Source organism: Lissotriton vulgaris, chromosome 1_1 (assembly GCF_964263255.1).
Source record: "Lissotriton vulgaris chromosome 1_1, aLisVul1.2, whole genome shotgun sequence".
Classification (NCBI taxonomy): Eukaryota; Metazoa; Chordata; class Amphibia; order Caudata; family Salamandridae; genus Lissotriton; species Lissotriton vulgaris.
In genome coordinates, this window is record NC_141685.1 from 1837287765 (window position 1) to 1837304698 (window position 16934).

Sequence of the window (16934 nt, forward strand, 5' to 3'; positions counted from 1 at the left end):
GCTATTCAGTCTTCTGTGCAGCTGAATGTCTAAGTCCAGTTTTCTTCTAAGTTTCAAGTCGAGTTCAGGATGATCTGAAGTCTTAGGGCACAGCTCCTACTCGTATTCTCAATCTGGGGGCCGGATCACCTGCTAGGTCCCTCGTCTGGGTGGGACCAGGAAGGGGGGCGGTTACATCCCCTTTCCTTTGTCCAGCTCCGCGCCAGGACTGGGGCTGGAAAGCCCCAGCACCGGTTTGGACTGGTTTATGCATGGGGACACCTTGTGTGCCCCAGGCATGTCTCATTCTATTCAGCCCTGTCCTACCCTGTCCTACCCAATACACAAAATCCTGTCTGGGGTGGTACTCGCACCTCCCAGGCAGGAAACCCTTTGTCCAAGCCTCCCTCTCTGGAAGGACTCCCAGCAGCAGGAGGTCAGACTTGTGTCTGTGGTGGCAGTATCCATTTTGTGATGCTGAGGCTCGAGTTTAACTTTAACTGGGGTTCAGGTTATGTACATGTCGTGTCCCTCTAGAAGGGTGGAATGCTACCCCCGTCACCATAATTGGCGAGGGGGTAGTATCCCAATTCGTATGACACCGTACTCGACATGTTTTGATAAAGCCAAACCAAAGTTAGCAAATAACCGCGAGGATTATAATGCACTTAAGAGTATACGGTTTGGCAATATCCCGGAACAGCTAAGGGAGTTGTTCCCGACAGCTGCAGACGGGCTCAGCTCAGCTCGTGCCAGAGCACCATCTCACATAAAACCAAGCACTCTGCCTCCAGGATTGTCGAGGCCTTCCATAGGAGTGGCTAATAGGTTAACATGTGTCCAGTTAGGTTAGATATAGGTATACTATATCAAATTTAAGAGGTGATTACACCAACTTACCCCAGCTGATTGATCAGCCAGTTGTGTCAAATATGGAGGCCAGGCCAGGGGTTGCATAATGTATGCTGCAGCCCCTGGTAGGCCTTGGATGCACCTATGCCCCGGGTACCTGGGGTACACTGTTACAGGGGCCTATAAGGTGAACCAGTTCCAATTCATAATGCACCTAGTGTGCATTGGCATTAATTTAGAGAGAGAACAGCAGGCTGTGGGTCTGATTAGCAGGCCCACAGCCACATTAAGTCATAAACCAGTGAAGCAAAAAGCAAAAATGTGGGATGACCATAGGATAGCAGACCCTACTCTCCTACAATCCACCTAGGAGGCCTATGGTCCTCAGCTGGCCCGGCTTCTGACCGCTGCTGGTGTGCTGCCGCCTGAACTTGCTGGAATTCAGAATTTGGGGGCATATGCGGAGGCATTCTGTAGGCGGTGTGTCAGCCTTTGGTGGGGGCTTAGTCACTTGATGCAGGCAGCACAGGTTAGTGGAGTGTGACTGCCAGTGGTGGGAGTTGCAGCTTGCTTGGGTGTGTTGGAACCCCCCTTTGGGCCCCCTTCATGTGCTGAGAATCATGTGATGTGCCCCTGAGATCCTTGGGGCTCTGGCCTGCCACACACCGTTAAGGACAGTTTGCCCCACACTCCAGCATCAGGCCGCTTGTCCCCCAACCCATTCTTGCTGGGTTTGGGATGAGGTGGGCCCCTGGCAGCAGTGGACACCCAAAGAACTTTCCAAATGATTCCCACATATCTAATTGGGGCACAGCAGCAACCTGCAGGAAATAATCAATGCTCTAGTAGTCTCCCCACCCCCAATTGCGGATTGCCCTCAGAACGGATCATTGCGGCTGCATCTGTTTGTGCCCCTGGGACCGGGGTGTGATGGTACCCAGTGCGCACTTACCTCTTCTGTCTGCACAACATGGAGAAGTTAAACGCTCATCTGTCCAAAATGGGTAAATGTGCCATACGGACCAGGACAGGGGCACCGAGCACCCCATGAATTGACCCAAAACTATAATGTCCGAGACCTGGACATTAGGTTGATGTTAGTGTAAGGCAAGAAAATGATACCCACTATGGACACCAAAACTGATCTGCTAACTAGCTGGATTGACTGTATAAAGGAAAGAGTAGACAAGCACGATGACTGCCTAGACCACCTAGAGACCCGCACTTCCAATGTGGAGATCACGCAAACTGCTGTGGGAGAACATCTTCTTTGCATGGACAAAATCCTGGAATTCATCAAGCTGAAAAATGAAGACTTAGGAGCTCGCTCCAGAAGCAATAATCTTCATTGGGGTACAAGATTCTATTGTCTATTCTTTATTGAGGAGCAAGCTCATTGTGCACATGGCCAACGCCCTCCCCAGGTGCATCAGCACAAACCATATGTACTATCCTTCTCAATTTAGAGACATTAACACAGTACTACAGCTTACATGAGAGTCCTGCACCATCCAGTGCCAAGCAAACACCATCTCCTTCTACCCAGATTTAGCACTTGGAATGCCCGCCATGAATCCATCCCTGTCAATTGCCTTCTCCAAAAATCAGAGATCACCTACTCCTTACTATACCTAGTCAAGTTACAGATCTAGCATGATGGAAGACCTCACTATTTCACCAACTCCAAAGCAGCTATTAAAGTCTCCCATCAGCTGTCGAATTCCAAAATCTCTCTGCACCCTGGATCCACATCAAACGCATTGGCCACCTCAGTGATAATGAAAAGGGGGCCCACCCGGGCTTGTGCAACAACATGACCACCTAGTGGAAATCACAACCTTCGACCGCTATGCCCTTTATTTGCAAAGCTCTGGATTAAACTATTGGACCTAGCTGCTAATTAGGACCCATGATATGTCCTGATTTGACTAAGCCCCTGAACTCTTCCTTGATGCGCACATGCTGACCCCCACTGGGGGTCCTTCCACTTCTGGTGAGCCACTCCATTGATCAGTGACTGGGCAGTTCACCCAGGTCTCTGCTACTCTTTGGGTATGTTTTGGGGAGGTGGTAGGATAGGGTCTCTCAGGTAGTTTGGAGTTAGAAGTGTAAGGGGGACGGATATGTTGGATTGTTTTTTTGTCCATTTAATACTTACCTGGCACACACCCAGAGAGTGAACATGTTTCCTCGTTACCGCCTTGGGCATGCACATGGTGCCCTGACCATCCCAGTTATGCCACAGGCACATCCCTTAGACACTGGATGACCGCCATATGCTGGAAAGTTACTAGGTTCTCAGTATTGATTGTCTCGGGTATACCCACTTTAAGCAGATTATTCCTTTATGACCTAATCTCCAGGTCATAATGTTTTGACATAACAGCAACCAGCGCCTTCTCAATTTTATCCAATGTACTTATCTTGCTTAGCACTTCATCCTCCATGTCCAAAATCCATTGCTTCACAGTTATGATGCATTGGTCCAGCTCATCCATTCATTGGGATACATGATCCATTCTGATAGTAAGTGGGTCTAGTTTGCTGTCTACAAATAACAGGCTTTGCTGCATGGTGTGCAGCAGTACTTTGAGGTCTGAAGAATCGTCCTGGAGGTTGTTTGAGGTGGCGAGTTCGGCATGGCCTTGTAGTGATTTTCCTACTGTCTGTGGTCTGCCTTTGGCTTCACAGTGCAGTCACTACTGTCTTTGGTCAGATTTTCCCATGGTAGTGATGTGGCCCAGCGGGTCCCTGCCCCAATTAAGTTTGGAAGGATATTAAAGCACCAGTAGCATCAATGTGGCTGTCAGCAGCGTCATTGCTATGCGTACTTGTAGAAAGCTGCCTCTGTATATACTATACCGAAGTTTGATATAATGTGCACTGAGTCAAATGGATCCCCAAAGGTAGGCAGCAGTACCTTAATCTCTATTTGTGGTAATGTGGGAGAGCAGTAAGACCTTCTCAGAGGGTAATGCTAAGCATTTGTTGTACACCCTCAGGTGTTTTCATACTCCTAAGGACTGAACTCTGGCCAATTTTTTTGTACAACAATATTATTGTCGTATTTATTTCCTAGAACCATGCCTGGCCTGGTACAGGTAAGTGAAATTATACTTTGCAAAAGCAATAGATTTGAATGCAATTGTATGTACTTGGTTTTGGTTACGTATAAATCACATTAAAAAAAAGCAATTGCTGAATTACTGTATATAGACATTATAATTACTTTGTGAGCATTGGTTATCTTACTTTGGAGGTTTACTTTTTTACACTGTTACACTGTGTTATACCTGATTGCTGCTTAGTCCTGAAAGAACAATAAGGATGTCACGGTCTGTGAGTAGGACACGGTCATATGGACACTTGCTTTGCACAGAGGCGGCTTTGTGCAGAGTTCCTGGGCCGCAAATATTACCCAGCGGACTAAGCATGGTCATTGGTGTGGGGACTACAGACAAGCAGGTCACCTGGTTTATGGAACACAAAAAGCTCCTAGTGTCGAGGTCAGCACTGGAGGGCCCAATGGCCAGCACAATAACTATACTGCCAGCAGGACAGAGGTGGCCGGGTCGGAACTGGTGAGGGCCAGTTGCTGGGAGCAGCAAATGTTGAGTAGCTCACAAAGGCAGCAAACCTGTGAAGCTTCCCCTATGTGGGCCTCATCCTGGGAGAGGAGGCTTGGCACCTTGCCCCAGGATGTGCTTTGTTTGAGGACCCTCAGAACGGTAGTCTCTCGACCCAGGGATCAAGAAACCAGTCTGGTCAAGGCAGCTGGTGAACAGCCACTCATCCCGGACTCTAGAGTTAAGTCATTTTTCAGGGGGCATCTCTAAGATGTCCTCAAAGTGCATTTTTCATTATGAGCTGAAAAGTTTGGTACTAAACATCCCAGTTTTCAGTAAAACCATTATGGAGCTGTGGAGTTTGTAATGACAAACTACTAGATCATATACTCTTTAAGGCATTACTGCACTGGCAATGTCTAAGAATGGACTTAGGCACTGTAATGGTACAGGACTCATGCACCTGTACCCTCACCACAGGTATAGTGCACCCAGATAGAGAGGTGACTAACCTATTGTTACATTCTACTTTATGTCTTTACCTGCTGTTTATATATTATTTATTTATTTCCTGGAACTGGAACTGGAACCCTGCTCCTGCGTGAGCTCCCCTGGTTCTATGTTCCAGATTCCCTGTTTGACAGTTGTATCCTGATCTCCTGTCATTTTGATGCGCTGTGCCTTTCTTCCTGAATAAACCTACTTTTGGATATACCACTGTTCATGTTTACTTTACAAAATTGGCGACGATTTGGAGAACTAGAAGAATATTTCTGCGGCATAAGGGGCACAGGAGCGAAAATTCTTCTTTAAAATAACGAACCCGTCATCTGCATCGTTTTGAACCTCATCGGCCTGTGGTAACTAAAAAACTGTGTGTGAAGATCTTACCGGCAACTTCCTGGTATGTACATTGTGGAAATTCTTGATTTAATAAGATTTCTTCGTTTTTAAAACATCGTTTCTACTGTTGCCATAGTCACCGGATCTTCCTGCAGCAACGTCATCACGCACATTTCTACAGTTGATGTGCCTTGTTTTTTACGTATTCAACGACGTCACAAAGCGTCTGATTTTGATGACGCTAGTTGTTTCCTGAAGGCTAACGCGCTCCACACTGACGTACTGTGCACCAACAACTCTGACGATCTTAAAGCTGAATGCGCTGTGCGCTATAAGTCTGACGCGCACCAAGAAGTCTGACGCGCTGAAAAATAAATGCGCTGTGCACTACAAGTCTAACGCGTATATGCTGATATTCTGGTAAAGTTTTATCTATCATTATGAGCCTTCGGAAAGACTCGTCAATACGTCACAGTCTCTCTTGATCTCACTGAGGGATGTTGATTTTGTCTTAATTTATTCATTCTTTTTACGAGAATTTTGCAAGCATTTTAAATCCTGATAACTGATGCTCATTTTTTGATTCATTCATGCTGAAGGAACGTATTGGCATCTACAAGACTGTTCTCTGCAACCTCCATCGTTTTATCGTTTTTAGTACACGTCTTGAGATAATTTTATGCAGTTGATATTTTAATATTTAAGTGATATATGTTTTATATTTTCTTCTAGCTTCTGTGAGTGTATTATTTTAACAATGCAATTTGATCCTCCCAGCAAATTTTTGCAAAGTAAAGGTGAACCGACTATTCCAAGGTCACGATGGAAAGAAGAATTCATTACATATTTAAAGGCTATTGACGGTGAGCGTATGTCTGCTGAAAGAAAGAAAAACATTTTTCTCCATTGTTTAGGTTCAGAAGGTCAAAATGTTTTCAGAACACTTCCACCTATGCGTTATGGGGGCGATCACAATGTTTATGATGAGGCATTATTGCGCATTGAGAATAGATTTAAGCCCAATACCAGTGTTGCTTTGAATAGATACAAATTTTACACTAGAGCTCAAGAGGAAAATGAAAGTTTCGATGACTTTCTTACTGCTCTTCGGGCTTTGTCTCTACATTGCAATTTTGGTTTAATGACTGATGAGATGCTCAGAGACCAGATCATCGTTCACGTTAGAAGTAAGAAAGTTCAGGAACAACTTTGGATTTTGGGTGACCCCAGCTTAGAAGTGACCATTAGTACCTCCAAAGCACTTGAACAATCTGAACGATGGATGAAAACTCTTGAAAGTAAAACCTCCTCTGGTTCTGTTAGTAAATTAACTTCTAACACTGTTGAGCAAAGTAATGTGAACATTGTCACACCTTCTAGTTCTTCATCCAATGGCAAGCCTAGTTTGAATACGAAGAGTCAGTCCAACTCTAAAAATTATTATTGTTTTAGATGTGGTCATCCCAGCCACATTGCTTCGTATCCTCGTTGTCCTGCCATTGGAAAAGAGTGTACCAAATGTGGACGTGTTGGTCATTTTGCCAAAATGTGCAAAGACTCTAATGCGAGAAAGGATTCATCTTTTAATCCTTCTGCCAAGGGTAAAATTTCTACTGTGTCGCAAAGTGTGTCATCTCATGATGATGTTCAGTCAAAACTTGAATGTGGAATTGTTGTATCTATTCGCAATTCTTTTGATGTCAAGTCTGCTGACAGCTTGAGTTCTCCTGATTGTATTGTAAATATTCTAGGTAAACAGCTCAAGCTAATGGCTGATTCAGGGTCTCCATGGACCATCATTACCAAAATGTATTGCCATGAAATTTTTGGGAATCTGGTAGATCAAACCAATCTATGTGAACCTGACATCGTGGCTTTCGTTGACTATAGGGAAGTCTTAATTGAGTTTGAGGGAGTTTAGGGGAAATAATGCATGGATCAAAATGTATATTGCTGTCAAAGGTGTGAATGTTTTGGGCTGGATGGATCAAGCCAAACTTGGCATTACGTTGAATCCTAGGAATAAGGATCCTGTGTCTGTTGTTGCCATTACGTGTGATGTTACACGTTCAGACTACAGTGGTTCCTGTAGTGATAATGCTCTTCTGTCTGAATGTAGTGAGAAGGTTGTTGAGACTTCAAAGAACATAAACCCTCAAGAGAAAGATCTTCCTTTGCTATTTCCTCATGTCTTTTCTGAAAATTTGGGTAAACTTAAAGGCTTTTCCCATAGAATTAAGATCAAGAAGGATGCTATCCCGGTTAAACAGAAGTTGAGGGGTGTACCCATTAGTATCAGAGCTGAACTCAAGGCTTTATTGGATGACATGATTCAAGGAGGGGTCATAGAGGAAGTAGAGTCCTCTGAGTGGGTTTCGCCCATTGTTTTAGCACAGAAACCCGATAAAAGTATCAGGTTGTGTGTAGATTTGAGGGCACTTAATGCTAACTTAATCACTGATTGCCACCCCTTACCTAACATTAATGAGATGGTGTGCTTACTGGATGGCGCATGTATTTTTTCCACTCTTGATTTGCGCTCCGCATATCATCAAATTGAGTTGACTGAAGATGCAAAGCATTTTACTTCATTTATTACTCCTTTTGGTCTTTTTCAATTTAGGAGAATGCCTTTTGGCTTAGCCTCCGCCGCTTCAGTTTTTCAAAGGGCTATGCATCACATTTTTAAGGATGTTTGTGCTTTTGTTAAGTGCTTCCAAGACGACATCCTTATTTTTTCCAAGAATATGGATGATCACTATGTTCATCTCAAGGATGTTTGCAACAAGTTAGGCAATGCTGGTCTTACTCTTAAATTCAACAAGTGTAAGTTTTTTTGTAAAAGTGTGGAGTATTTGGGTCACACGCTGTCTGCTGATGAAGTTGTTCCCAAGCGTTCACTGGTTGACGCTATTGTGAAGGCGCCTTCTCCTGATAATAAAGAGAAACTACTTTCTTTTGCTGGCTTATGCGAGTATTACAGTAAGTTTATTCGGAACTTCGCTACTAAAATGGAACCTCTCAGGGAGCTAACCAGAAAATCCTCAGATTTTGTGTGGTCTGATAGGCAAGAATCTGCTTTCTATTCTATTAAACAGGATATTGTGAATGCTCCCACCTTGAGATCCTTTTCCCTTAACAAAAAGTGTGTCATCACTGTGGATGCCAGCTGTTACGGTCTTGGGGCTGTTTTGAGTAAAATTTCAGGTAAAGAGGAATGGTGTGTTGCTTTTGCATCCAGGACCTTATCCGTCACAGAAAGAAGATACGCTGTCATTGAAAGGGAGTGATTGGCCTGTAGGTGGGCTGTTGAGCACTTTCGCAATTATATCTGGGGCAACAGGTTCATCCTCAAGACTGATCACAAGCCTCTGGTAGGAATCTTATCTCCTGGGGGTGGTTGGAATTCAACTGCTCGTATTGCACGCTTGTCTTCTAGATTGCAGGAGTATGATTTTGAGGTAATGTATGTTCCTCGTAGAAGTAATGTCACGGCTGATTTTCTCTCCAGGTTACCTTGCCCTGACCAGGGTGCTAATTCTGATGATCATGAGGTTGAAATTGTTTCTGTTGTCAATGATTATGTCTCCAGTGAATTCAAGGGTGTGTCTGAAGCTGAGTGGATGTCTGAAGTTGAGAAATATCCTGTTTCTTTGTTTATTTTTGAATGTTTGGAGAAAGGTTGGCCCAAGGATAAGTCTGTTATGCCTGAGTTTGCTCCTTTTTGTCAAGTTGCTTCAGAGATTGAGGCTGTTGGTAAGATTTTGTTTAAGGCCGGAAAAATGATTCCCCCTTCCTCGCTTCATAGGAAAATTCTTTCCTTGGCCCATCAAGCTCATATTGGTATGTCTTCCATGAAACGCCTTATTAGGACCAACTTTTGGTGGCCTGGCCTTGACAAGATGGTAGATAGAACTGTTTGTGACTGTTTGGATTGTGTTAACAGTGACAGGATGCTTAGGGTATCTTCTGCTCCCCTTAGTCCTGTTCCTTGGCCTGATCATCCCTGGCAAAAACTTGCTTTTTACATCTCAGGCCCTTTCTATCGTCTTCCTGAGAATGCTCGTTTTGCCTTGTCTTAATTGACTATCACTCCAAATGGCCGGAAGTGAAATTTGTCTCCAGTGCCACCACCTTGGTCATTATTTCCTTCCTTAGGGAAGTTTTTGCTAGAGAAGGGTCTCCTGAGATTTTGGTTACTGATAACGGTGTTCAACTCATTTCACGTGAGATGGAAGATTTTCTTGTGTCTTGTGGTATCAAAGCATCACACTACTTCTCTGTACGAGCCTAGGGAGAATGGCCAGGTTGAAAGGTTCAACCGTGTTCTTAAAAATGCCGTGGAGCTTGCTTGTTGTTCGGGTGAACCTTGGAGGGATGTAGTAAGGGAAAGACTTTGGATGTACCGCATCACCCCGCATGCGGTCACAGAGGTTAGTCCCTTCCAGCTTCTGAGAGGGAGAAGTCTGAGTTCTGATATCTGTCCTTGGTGGGTTAAGAAATTTGATGTGAATGTTGACCACTTTGATATTTCGCAGGTTGCCAAACGTGTTGAAACCAAACAGAACACTATGAAGACTTTGTTTGACCGTAAGATGAATGTGAAAACTCCTGATTTTGCTGTTGGTGAATGGGTAAGGATCAAGAAACCTGGTTTTACACTCAAGGGTCTATCCAAGTTTAGTAATCCTATTAAGATTGTTAAAGTTTTCCGGAATTCTGTCATCACCCAAGATGGCAGAGTTTGGAACATAAGGAAGGTCGCTAAGTGTAAGTTTGTGTCTTCAGATGCTGATCAGTCTTCTGTTCAGGACAAGAGCGATTGTGTTCTTCCTTCTCAGTCCATTGCTCATAGGGTCAAAAGTAATGCCAGACCTGTAGTTCTCCCTTCTAGGTTTCTGTCTTAATTGGCTTTTCCTCCTTTTTATTTATTTTGTTTTGAAGGGAGGAGATGTGTTACATTCTACTTTATGTCTTTACCTGCTGTTTATATATTATTTATTTATTTCCTGGAACGGGAACTGGAACCCTGCTCCTGCGTGAGCTCCCCTGGTTCTATGTTCCAGATTCCCTGTTTGACAGTTGTATCCTGATCTCCTGTCATTTGGATGCGCTGTGCCTTTCTTCCTGAATAAACCTACTTTTGGATATACCACTGTTCATGTTTACTTTACACCTATGCCATGGCAGTGGTTTGTAGGCATGGCACACTAGAATGTGGGCCATGTTGACTGTTTGTTTTGCACCAAAACACTCAGCCTGCAATGGCAGTGTGTGTGTGTGGGTATAAATGTACATGGCCTCTAAGGGTGGCACAGTAATTGCTGCAGACCTTAGAGGTCTTCCCTGGTCACAGTGCCCTTGGTACCTATGGGACCTTTTACAAGGGACTTACATGTGGCCAGAAAGCTGCCAATTGGCTTTTGCAACTGTACATTTTGTGGAAAGAACATAGCTCCTGAGTACCTGGGTGGCAAAATGTGGGGGTGACCATACAAAAAGGGGCACTTTCCTACAGTAGTGCAGTGGACATGGAGCACCAGCACCCAACCTCTAGGCTGCACACCTTCTTTAGCAATAGCATTTGCACCTTCGTTTTAGTGTAGTGGGTACCGCTTCCCTCCTCTGTGCTCCAACCGGAAGGGCATAATTAGACCCTGGTGACAAATGCAGGGTCAGTCTGAGATGTTTTGTAGTTTGGTATCTTTATATGGTACCAGTGTTCAAGACTCCATCCTGTATACGAGGTCTGGCTGGTTTTCCAGGGCCTCCACCATGCCAGTGCATTGGGCATCTCAAGCAGCAGTGAAAGTCAGTGTTTATTTTTTCTTCCAAACTTTCCATGAGCTCCTGGTAGGCCCACAGGTAGTGCGAGCATCTGTCAAACTCCCCCATTCCACATCCGGATGAGAACTTCCCCAGGGCCAGCATGCAGATCACAACAAATGCCGTGGTGAAGCTGGGCACTGACCAGCTGGCCCAAGCACTCTACCTCACACCTCTTAAAGGCCTAACACTGCTTGCCCATATTACTGCCTTGCAAACTCCTTGTGTGCCCCGCAATCTACAAGGTCTCAGAACTCGGCCCTGCCAGTCTCTAAGTTAGCCACAACTATCAGGTATAATGTCCTGGACATGGGGACAAATATAACTAAATAAACAGAGAATATAGCACAATCAATTAATACTTTTCTATTGGGATGGAACTTATTTATCACCCATCGGATCTAATCCTACAAAGATCTCCTATCACAGACTGAAGAAAGCCTTATAGATTTGTCAAGAAAACACAAAATAAAAATTGTGCAGCATGCAGTAATTCACTGATGGTTTGTTGCTTCCTTAAATCATCTTTCTAGATACAATTACTTATACATAACTATAAGATGACATAAACGTATTTAACATCATTTTGGCATAACAAACAGTCTATGAATTCTTTCCTCTCAGTAAACATTTTCCAAATTGCAGTGGTACAAATATATTTTCAAAACCTAATCAACAGGGAGCGAATTTGCTAAATGACAGTCTCTCAGGTAGCTTCTTTAAATTCCTTGTTCTCTATTCACTTCTCGTTTTGTAATCAATAGGCAGCTGAAAAGCAGGGCCGTGGAACCCCCCTGGAACGTAGGTCTCCAACATTATGTGCAGACACATAATTGATTTGAAATTTTCTAACTATTAAGCTTCATTGAGAGGGTCTTTCAACTAAAATGCGTTCCACAATTTCTACTGAGGATGGTCTTAAATACTATTTGGACATTTGGAGACCAAAATATAGATGAATTAACAACTACATTCTCACATGAATGGGCAAATGAGCCAACTACTAAAATAAATGACTTTTTGAAAATGAGTGTGTTTTGGTTAAGTGGTCTCCACATTCTCAAAGATCACCACTTAGACTTACAAATGTTACCTGTGAACCTATATGCCAGTATGATGGTTCTGTTTACAGACTCTAAAGAATTTTGGAATAACAATAAATAGGTATTTTCACATCTTGCACTTGAAGTGCCCCTGGTTTAAATCATTGACTATATAATTGCATATATCAATGCAGTTATATGAGGACCACCGAGGGTGAATGGTTTGGGTTTGATATTGGATTTACCTGTCCATGTAGTTATTCCTTTAGTAGGCCTCATGGTTTGTATACTTCTAGAAAGTTGGCATTTTCTCTTTCCAAACATCTATGCCTTCCTCTGGTATCCTGGGTCATATTACTGTAATTGGCATTTGTTTATTGCTTCCAGACAGTAAAACAAAGGAGACTTAGTTAGGGAGAGAATTGGCCATCCTGTCAGGATGATTATAAAGGGGCTGTACCCATCACCACTTACTCTTCAAAGGGATTTGTCTCCTGCTTACACAAAGGAACCAGACACCAGGTCTGTCCTGGTTTTTGCTACCCCAAGTTTGAACCTTGACAGGGGAAGACCTTTCCAAAACCAAATTTGGGGGTAGGACGGAGAGATCCTCCGCACAAAGGCTGGCACCAGGTATAAATATTGGACCTCCAGATTCACTCATCAGAGCACTCCTGGACCTGTGGAAGTTACAGAAGAAGAACTGCCATGCTACCAGAGGACATCTCTGCTGCTTGGAATCCTGCCTTAACGTCTGAGAAGTAGGACTGAATCTGCTTGCCATCATCCCTGGCTAACCAGAGCGACTTCAAGGGTCAATTGACTGACCTTCTGTGTGAACTTCAGGGACACAACAAGCTTCAACAGCCCCCTGCAACTTCCAGTTTGTCCTGCTGCAACTGGACCTACAACTGGAACGGTCTGAGCCCTGCTGCTGGTCTCTGCTGAACTGAGTCCAAACTCCCAACTGATGTACCACAACCAGGTTCTGGTACCTTGTTTAGCACCAGTGAGAGCACCTCCAAAGAGAAAAGGTGAACATCCTGAAGTGTGGGTACCTCATGACAGAGAGTGAACCTGTTGATGCCAAGATTCTGCCACCAATAATGACTGCCAATGCGAAGTTCTGGTGAGACCCACTTTTTGTGCCAACATTGACCAACTGCAACAACTGTCCACACGAGATCTGCTCTTCACACTCCAGCAATGACATCCGTAATGATCGCCAATGAAATCAACAGCAACAACTATCTGTGATGCTTGACCAACTCTTTGCACAAAGCGAGGTCAGCCTGAAAAACCTGACCTGTTGTATCCCGCCACTGCATCCACTATCAATGATGCTAATTCTTCTCCTTATGGCCTCCTGCAACATGAACTGAACTCTTCACAACAGACTTAGAAGGTAACTTTTTAGTGAGACAAACCTGGTCCCTGTATCTAGCTTTGCTCCATCACTGTTGGTTGGAACCTGCTGCTTCCTGGTCTGAAGTGACAAAATGACTTTCCTTGATGAAAATAACAGCATGATAAAGAGACATTGTTTTCCAGAATATTGCAAACAGACACACCATGAATGAAAAAACTATGTGCTGACACCACTCTTCCAGAGGGTCATCCTGGGACACTCCATTCAAATGGCATTTCTGCTCTCTGCTTGTGGTGGTGCACTGTGTGCTGCCTAGCACCAATGCAGGCACACTTGCACCATGGTGCAAGGGTGCCTGTTTTATAGGAAGGGTTGCTTTTGTGTAAGAAAGGATATATAACATTGTTGCAGAATGATTATGCTTGAACATCAACTCAGTTGCCTCCCTGTTTTCCAGAGTTAATCATTGAGACCTTTAGCTGTCTACAATATAGGGGTTGCAGTTGTGTGTCACACCACAGGAGTCTAGTCAGGATTATAGTGGAATGTTAGAGTGAGTGCTCAAGATAAAAAGAAATTACATTTGAATGATTTTTAGTTCTAGGTGGCATATGGTCACACAGTCTTGCATATTTTGAAGAGATTTGAATAGAAGCTCAATAACTATAGTAATCCTGAGATAGATAAGGAGTATCATGAGTGTAACCTGCAAAATTACACAACTTTTGAGTATGACTCCAAGGTAACAGGTAAAAATGTTCAAACGAGTAAGGGATACTATAAGACCTTGTGGAACCCCATGTGTCAATGAAACAGGGTTATATAAGTCATTATTAATTTTGATATGTTGAACATGGTTTGCTAAGTAAGTGATAAACTATTTGATAAATATGCATTCAGTTACCACATGTTGATTAAGGATACTTAAGTATAGGGAATGATTCACACTATTGAGTGCAGCTGAAACATCAAGGACAATGAGGGGGCATTAGTTGCCAGTGCCAGAAATTTGGAGAGCGTCATCAACTACCAGAAGCAGGTACATTGCCATGCAACAATCTTGTCCAAAACATAGCTGAAACTGAAGTGATTATTATTCTCAATGTGTTGAGTGATTTGTTTTGCAATGCAACTCGAAAGAGCCATTGATCGAGTGGGCAGATCTAAGATGGATAAAAAATTATTGAGAACCCTAAGATAGTTTCCTTTACTATTGGGGTCACTGAGCCAATTTTCAGGCAATCAGTGACCGCTCCTTGAGCAAGAGAGATGGTTCAATGAGTCCAAAGATGTGGTGTTAAGCCTTTGGCCATATTCTCAGGTACAAGGTTAAGGAAGCGATTTGAAGCTTCAATTTTTGCTTTGAATTTTAATAGGTCATTTTAAGAAACTGGGTTATCTATATGTCCTTCACATGTAACAAATCTTCAACTGTGTTTTTACGGAAACCCAAGTGCCTCTTTGTAGCACTTGAGTATCTCAGGGTAGCGAACAATAGCAATCAAAGGCCTACTTAGTTGGTGGTTTCGGCAAGTAACACCTGCTTGCTGGTTCAAAATGGCAATTCTCAAATTATTTTCCAGTCAGTGCTTTTCAATGTCTGTTGGGCAGTGTCATTCAAAAACATTATTTGTTCTGGGATGATGCAGGCTCTAAATAAAGCTTCTAAACCATACACCTGCCAGTCTTTTGTGCCCCAGACAGTTTTTGTCTCAATGTTGTCTTTCCAAAAGTCGAAACCTAACGAAGACAGCTAAGCATAAAAGGCCACCGAATAAATTTGCTTGGTATTTGTCGACATACTTTTTATTCCTGTCCTATTAACATTTTTAAAGTAAAATGATTCTGGATTTGAAACATTAAAACCTGAAAACTATGGAAATTTGCCTTCCTCTGGTATCCTCGGTCATATTACTGTAATTGGCTCTGCTGTTGGCATTTGTTTATTGCTTCCAGACAGTAAAACAAAGGAGACTTAGTTAGGGAGAGAATTGACCATCCTGTCAGGATGATTATAAAGGGGCTGTACCCATCACCACTTACTCTTCAAAGGGATTTGTCTCCTGCTTACACAAAGGAACCAGACACCAGGTCTGTCCTGGTTTTTGCTACCCCAAGTTTGAACCTTGACAGGGGAAGACCTTTCCAAAACCAAATTTGGGGGTAGGACGGAGAGATCCTCCGCACAAAGGCTGGCACCAGGTATAAATATTGGACCTCCAGATTCACTCATCAGAGCACTCCTGGACCTGTGGAAGTTACAGAAGAAGAACTGCCATGCTACCAGAGGACATCTCTGCTGCTTGGAATCCTGCCTTAACGTCTGAGAAGTAGGACTGAATCTGCTTGCCATCATCCCTGGCTAACCAGAGCGACTTCAAGGGTCAATTGACTGACCTTCTGTGTGAACTTCAGGGACACAACAAGCTTCAACAGCCCCCTGCAACTTCCAGTTTGTCCTGCTGCAACTGGACCTACAACTGGCAATCTCCCTCCCCCGAAACTACACAGAACGGAGAGGCCAAAGGGTTAAGGGCCCCAGGTGGCTTTTGTATAGCTCCTTCACTCATTGGTGGTTGAGACTGACTGGTAAGGAGGCCCCCCCTTTGAGAGGTCGTTTCCAGGGGCATTGGGGGACACACATCACTTTCTACCTTGAAAAAGGTACTAATGGGTATATTTTGTTCAGTATCAATCTCTGCCTTTCCAGAAGTAGAAGATAGCTCCAAATCAATCACTTCATTCTCCAGTGCAGAGACCGGGTTTTGAAAAATTATCCGGCGCTGCCTTTTCTTCCTATATTTACGAGTTGGTTTCCTTTTATTCCCCTTGTTGCTTCTGGATTTCACATTTTTTGCCTTAGCCTCGTTTTTAACCTCGGGAGAGTTTATTTTATTTTCCGACATGAAGATGGGAAAAAGGTCTTGAGCCACTTTAGGTTCAGAAATGGATTTGTTTTCCTCCGTTATTACTAAAATTGAGTCATTTATACAGTTAGGCACTGCCGTTAAGGATGAAGCCGCCGTATGTGGCATCAAAACCGATGTCCCAGCTTTCGTGTCAAGCTCTACTAAAGCCACGTTTCCTTCCCCCCCAGTCCGACCCTGTTCGGTCATGGGGGGCACATTCCCAGAAACCGATGACTTTTGTAGCAGAGTCTTCAATATTTGGGTAACGGATTCCAAAATACAATCCGAGTTGCCAACAAATTTCCCCAAAAGAGTTAGAATAGAGGCTAGTAATTGTTCCAACGCAACCATGGACTCAGAGATGGGTTTTTCACAAGCTTCCAATGGACGGCAGATGCCAGAAAGATTAAGGCCAGGGGTCCCGGAAGTGACTAACAGGTCCGACATATCCTGAGCATTCAGTGAGGGGGTACTACTATACAGCATTAGACCAGATGGGGTAGCCCCCCCAGAGGATTTATTAGGGACCAGGGACCCCCTATTCTCT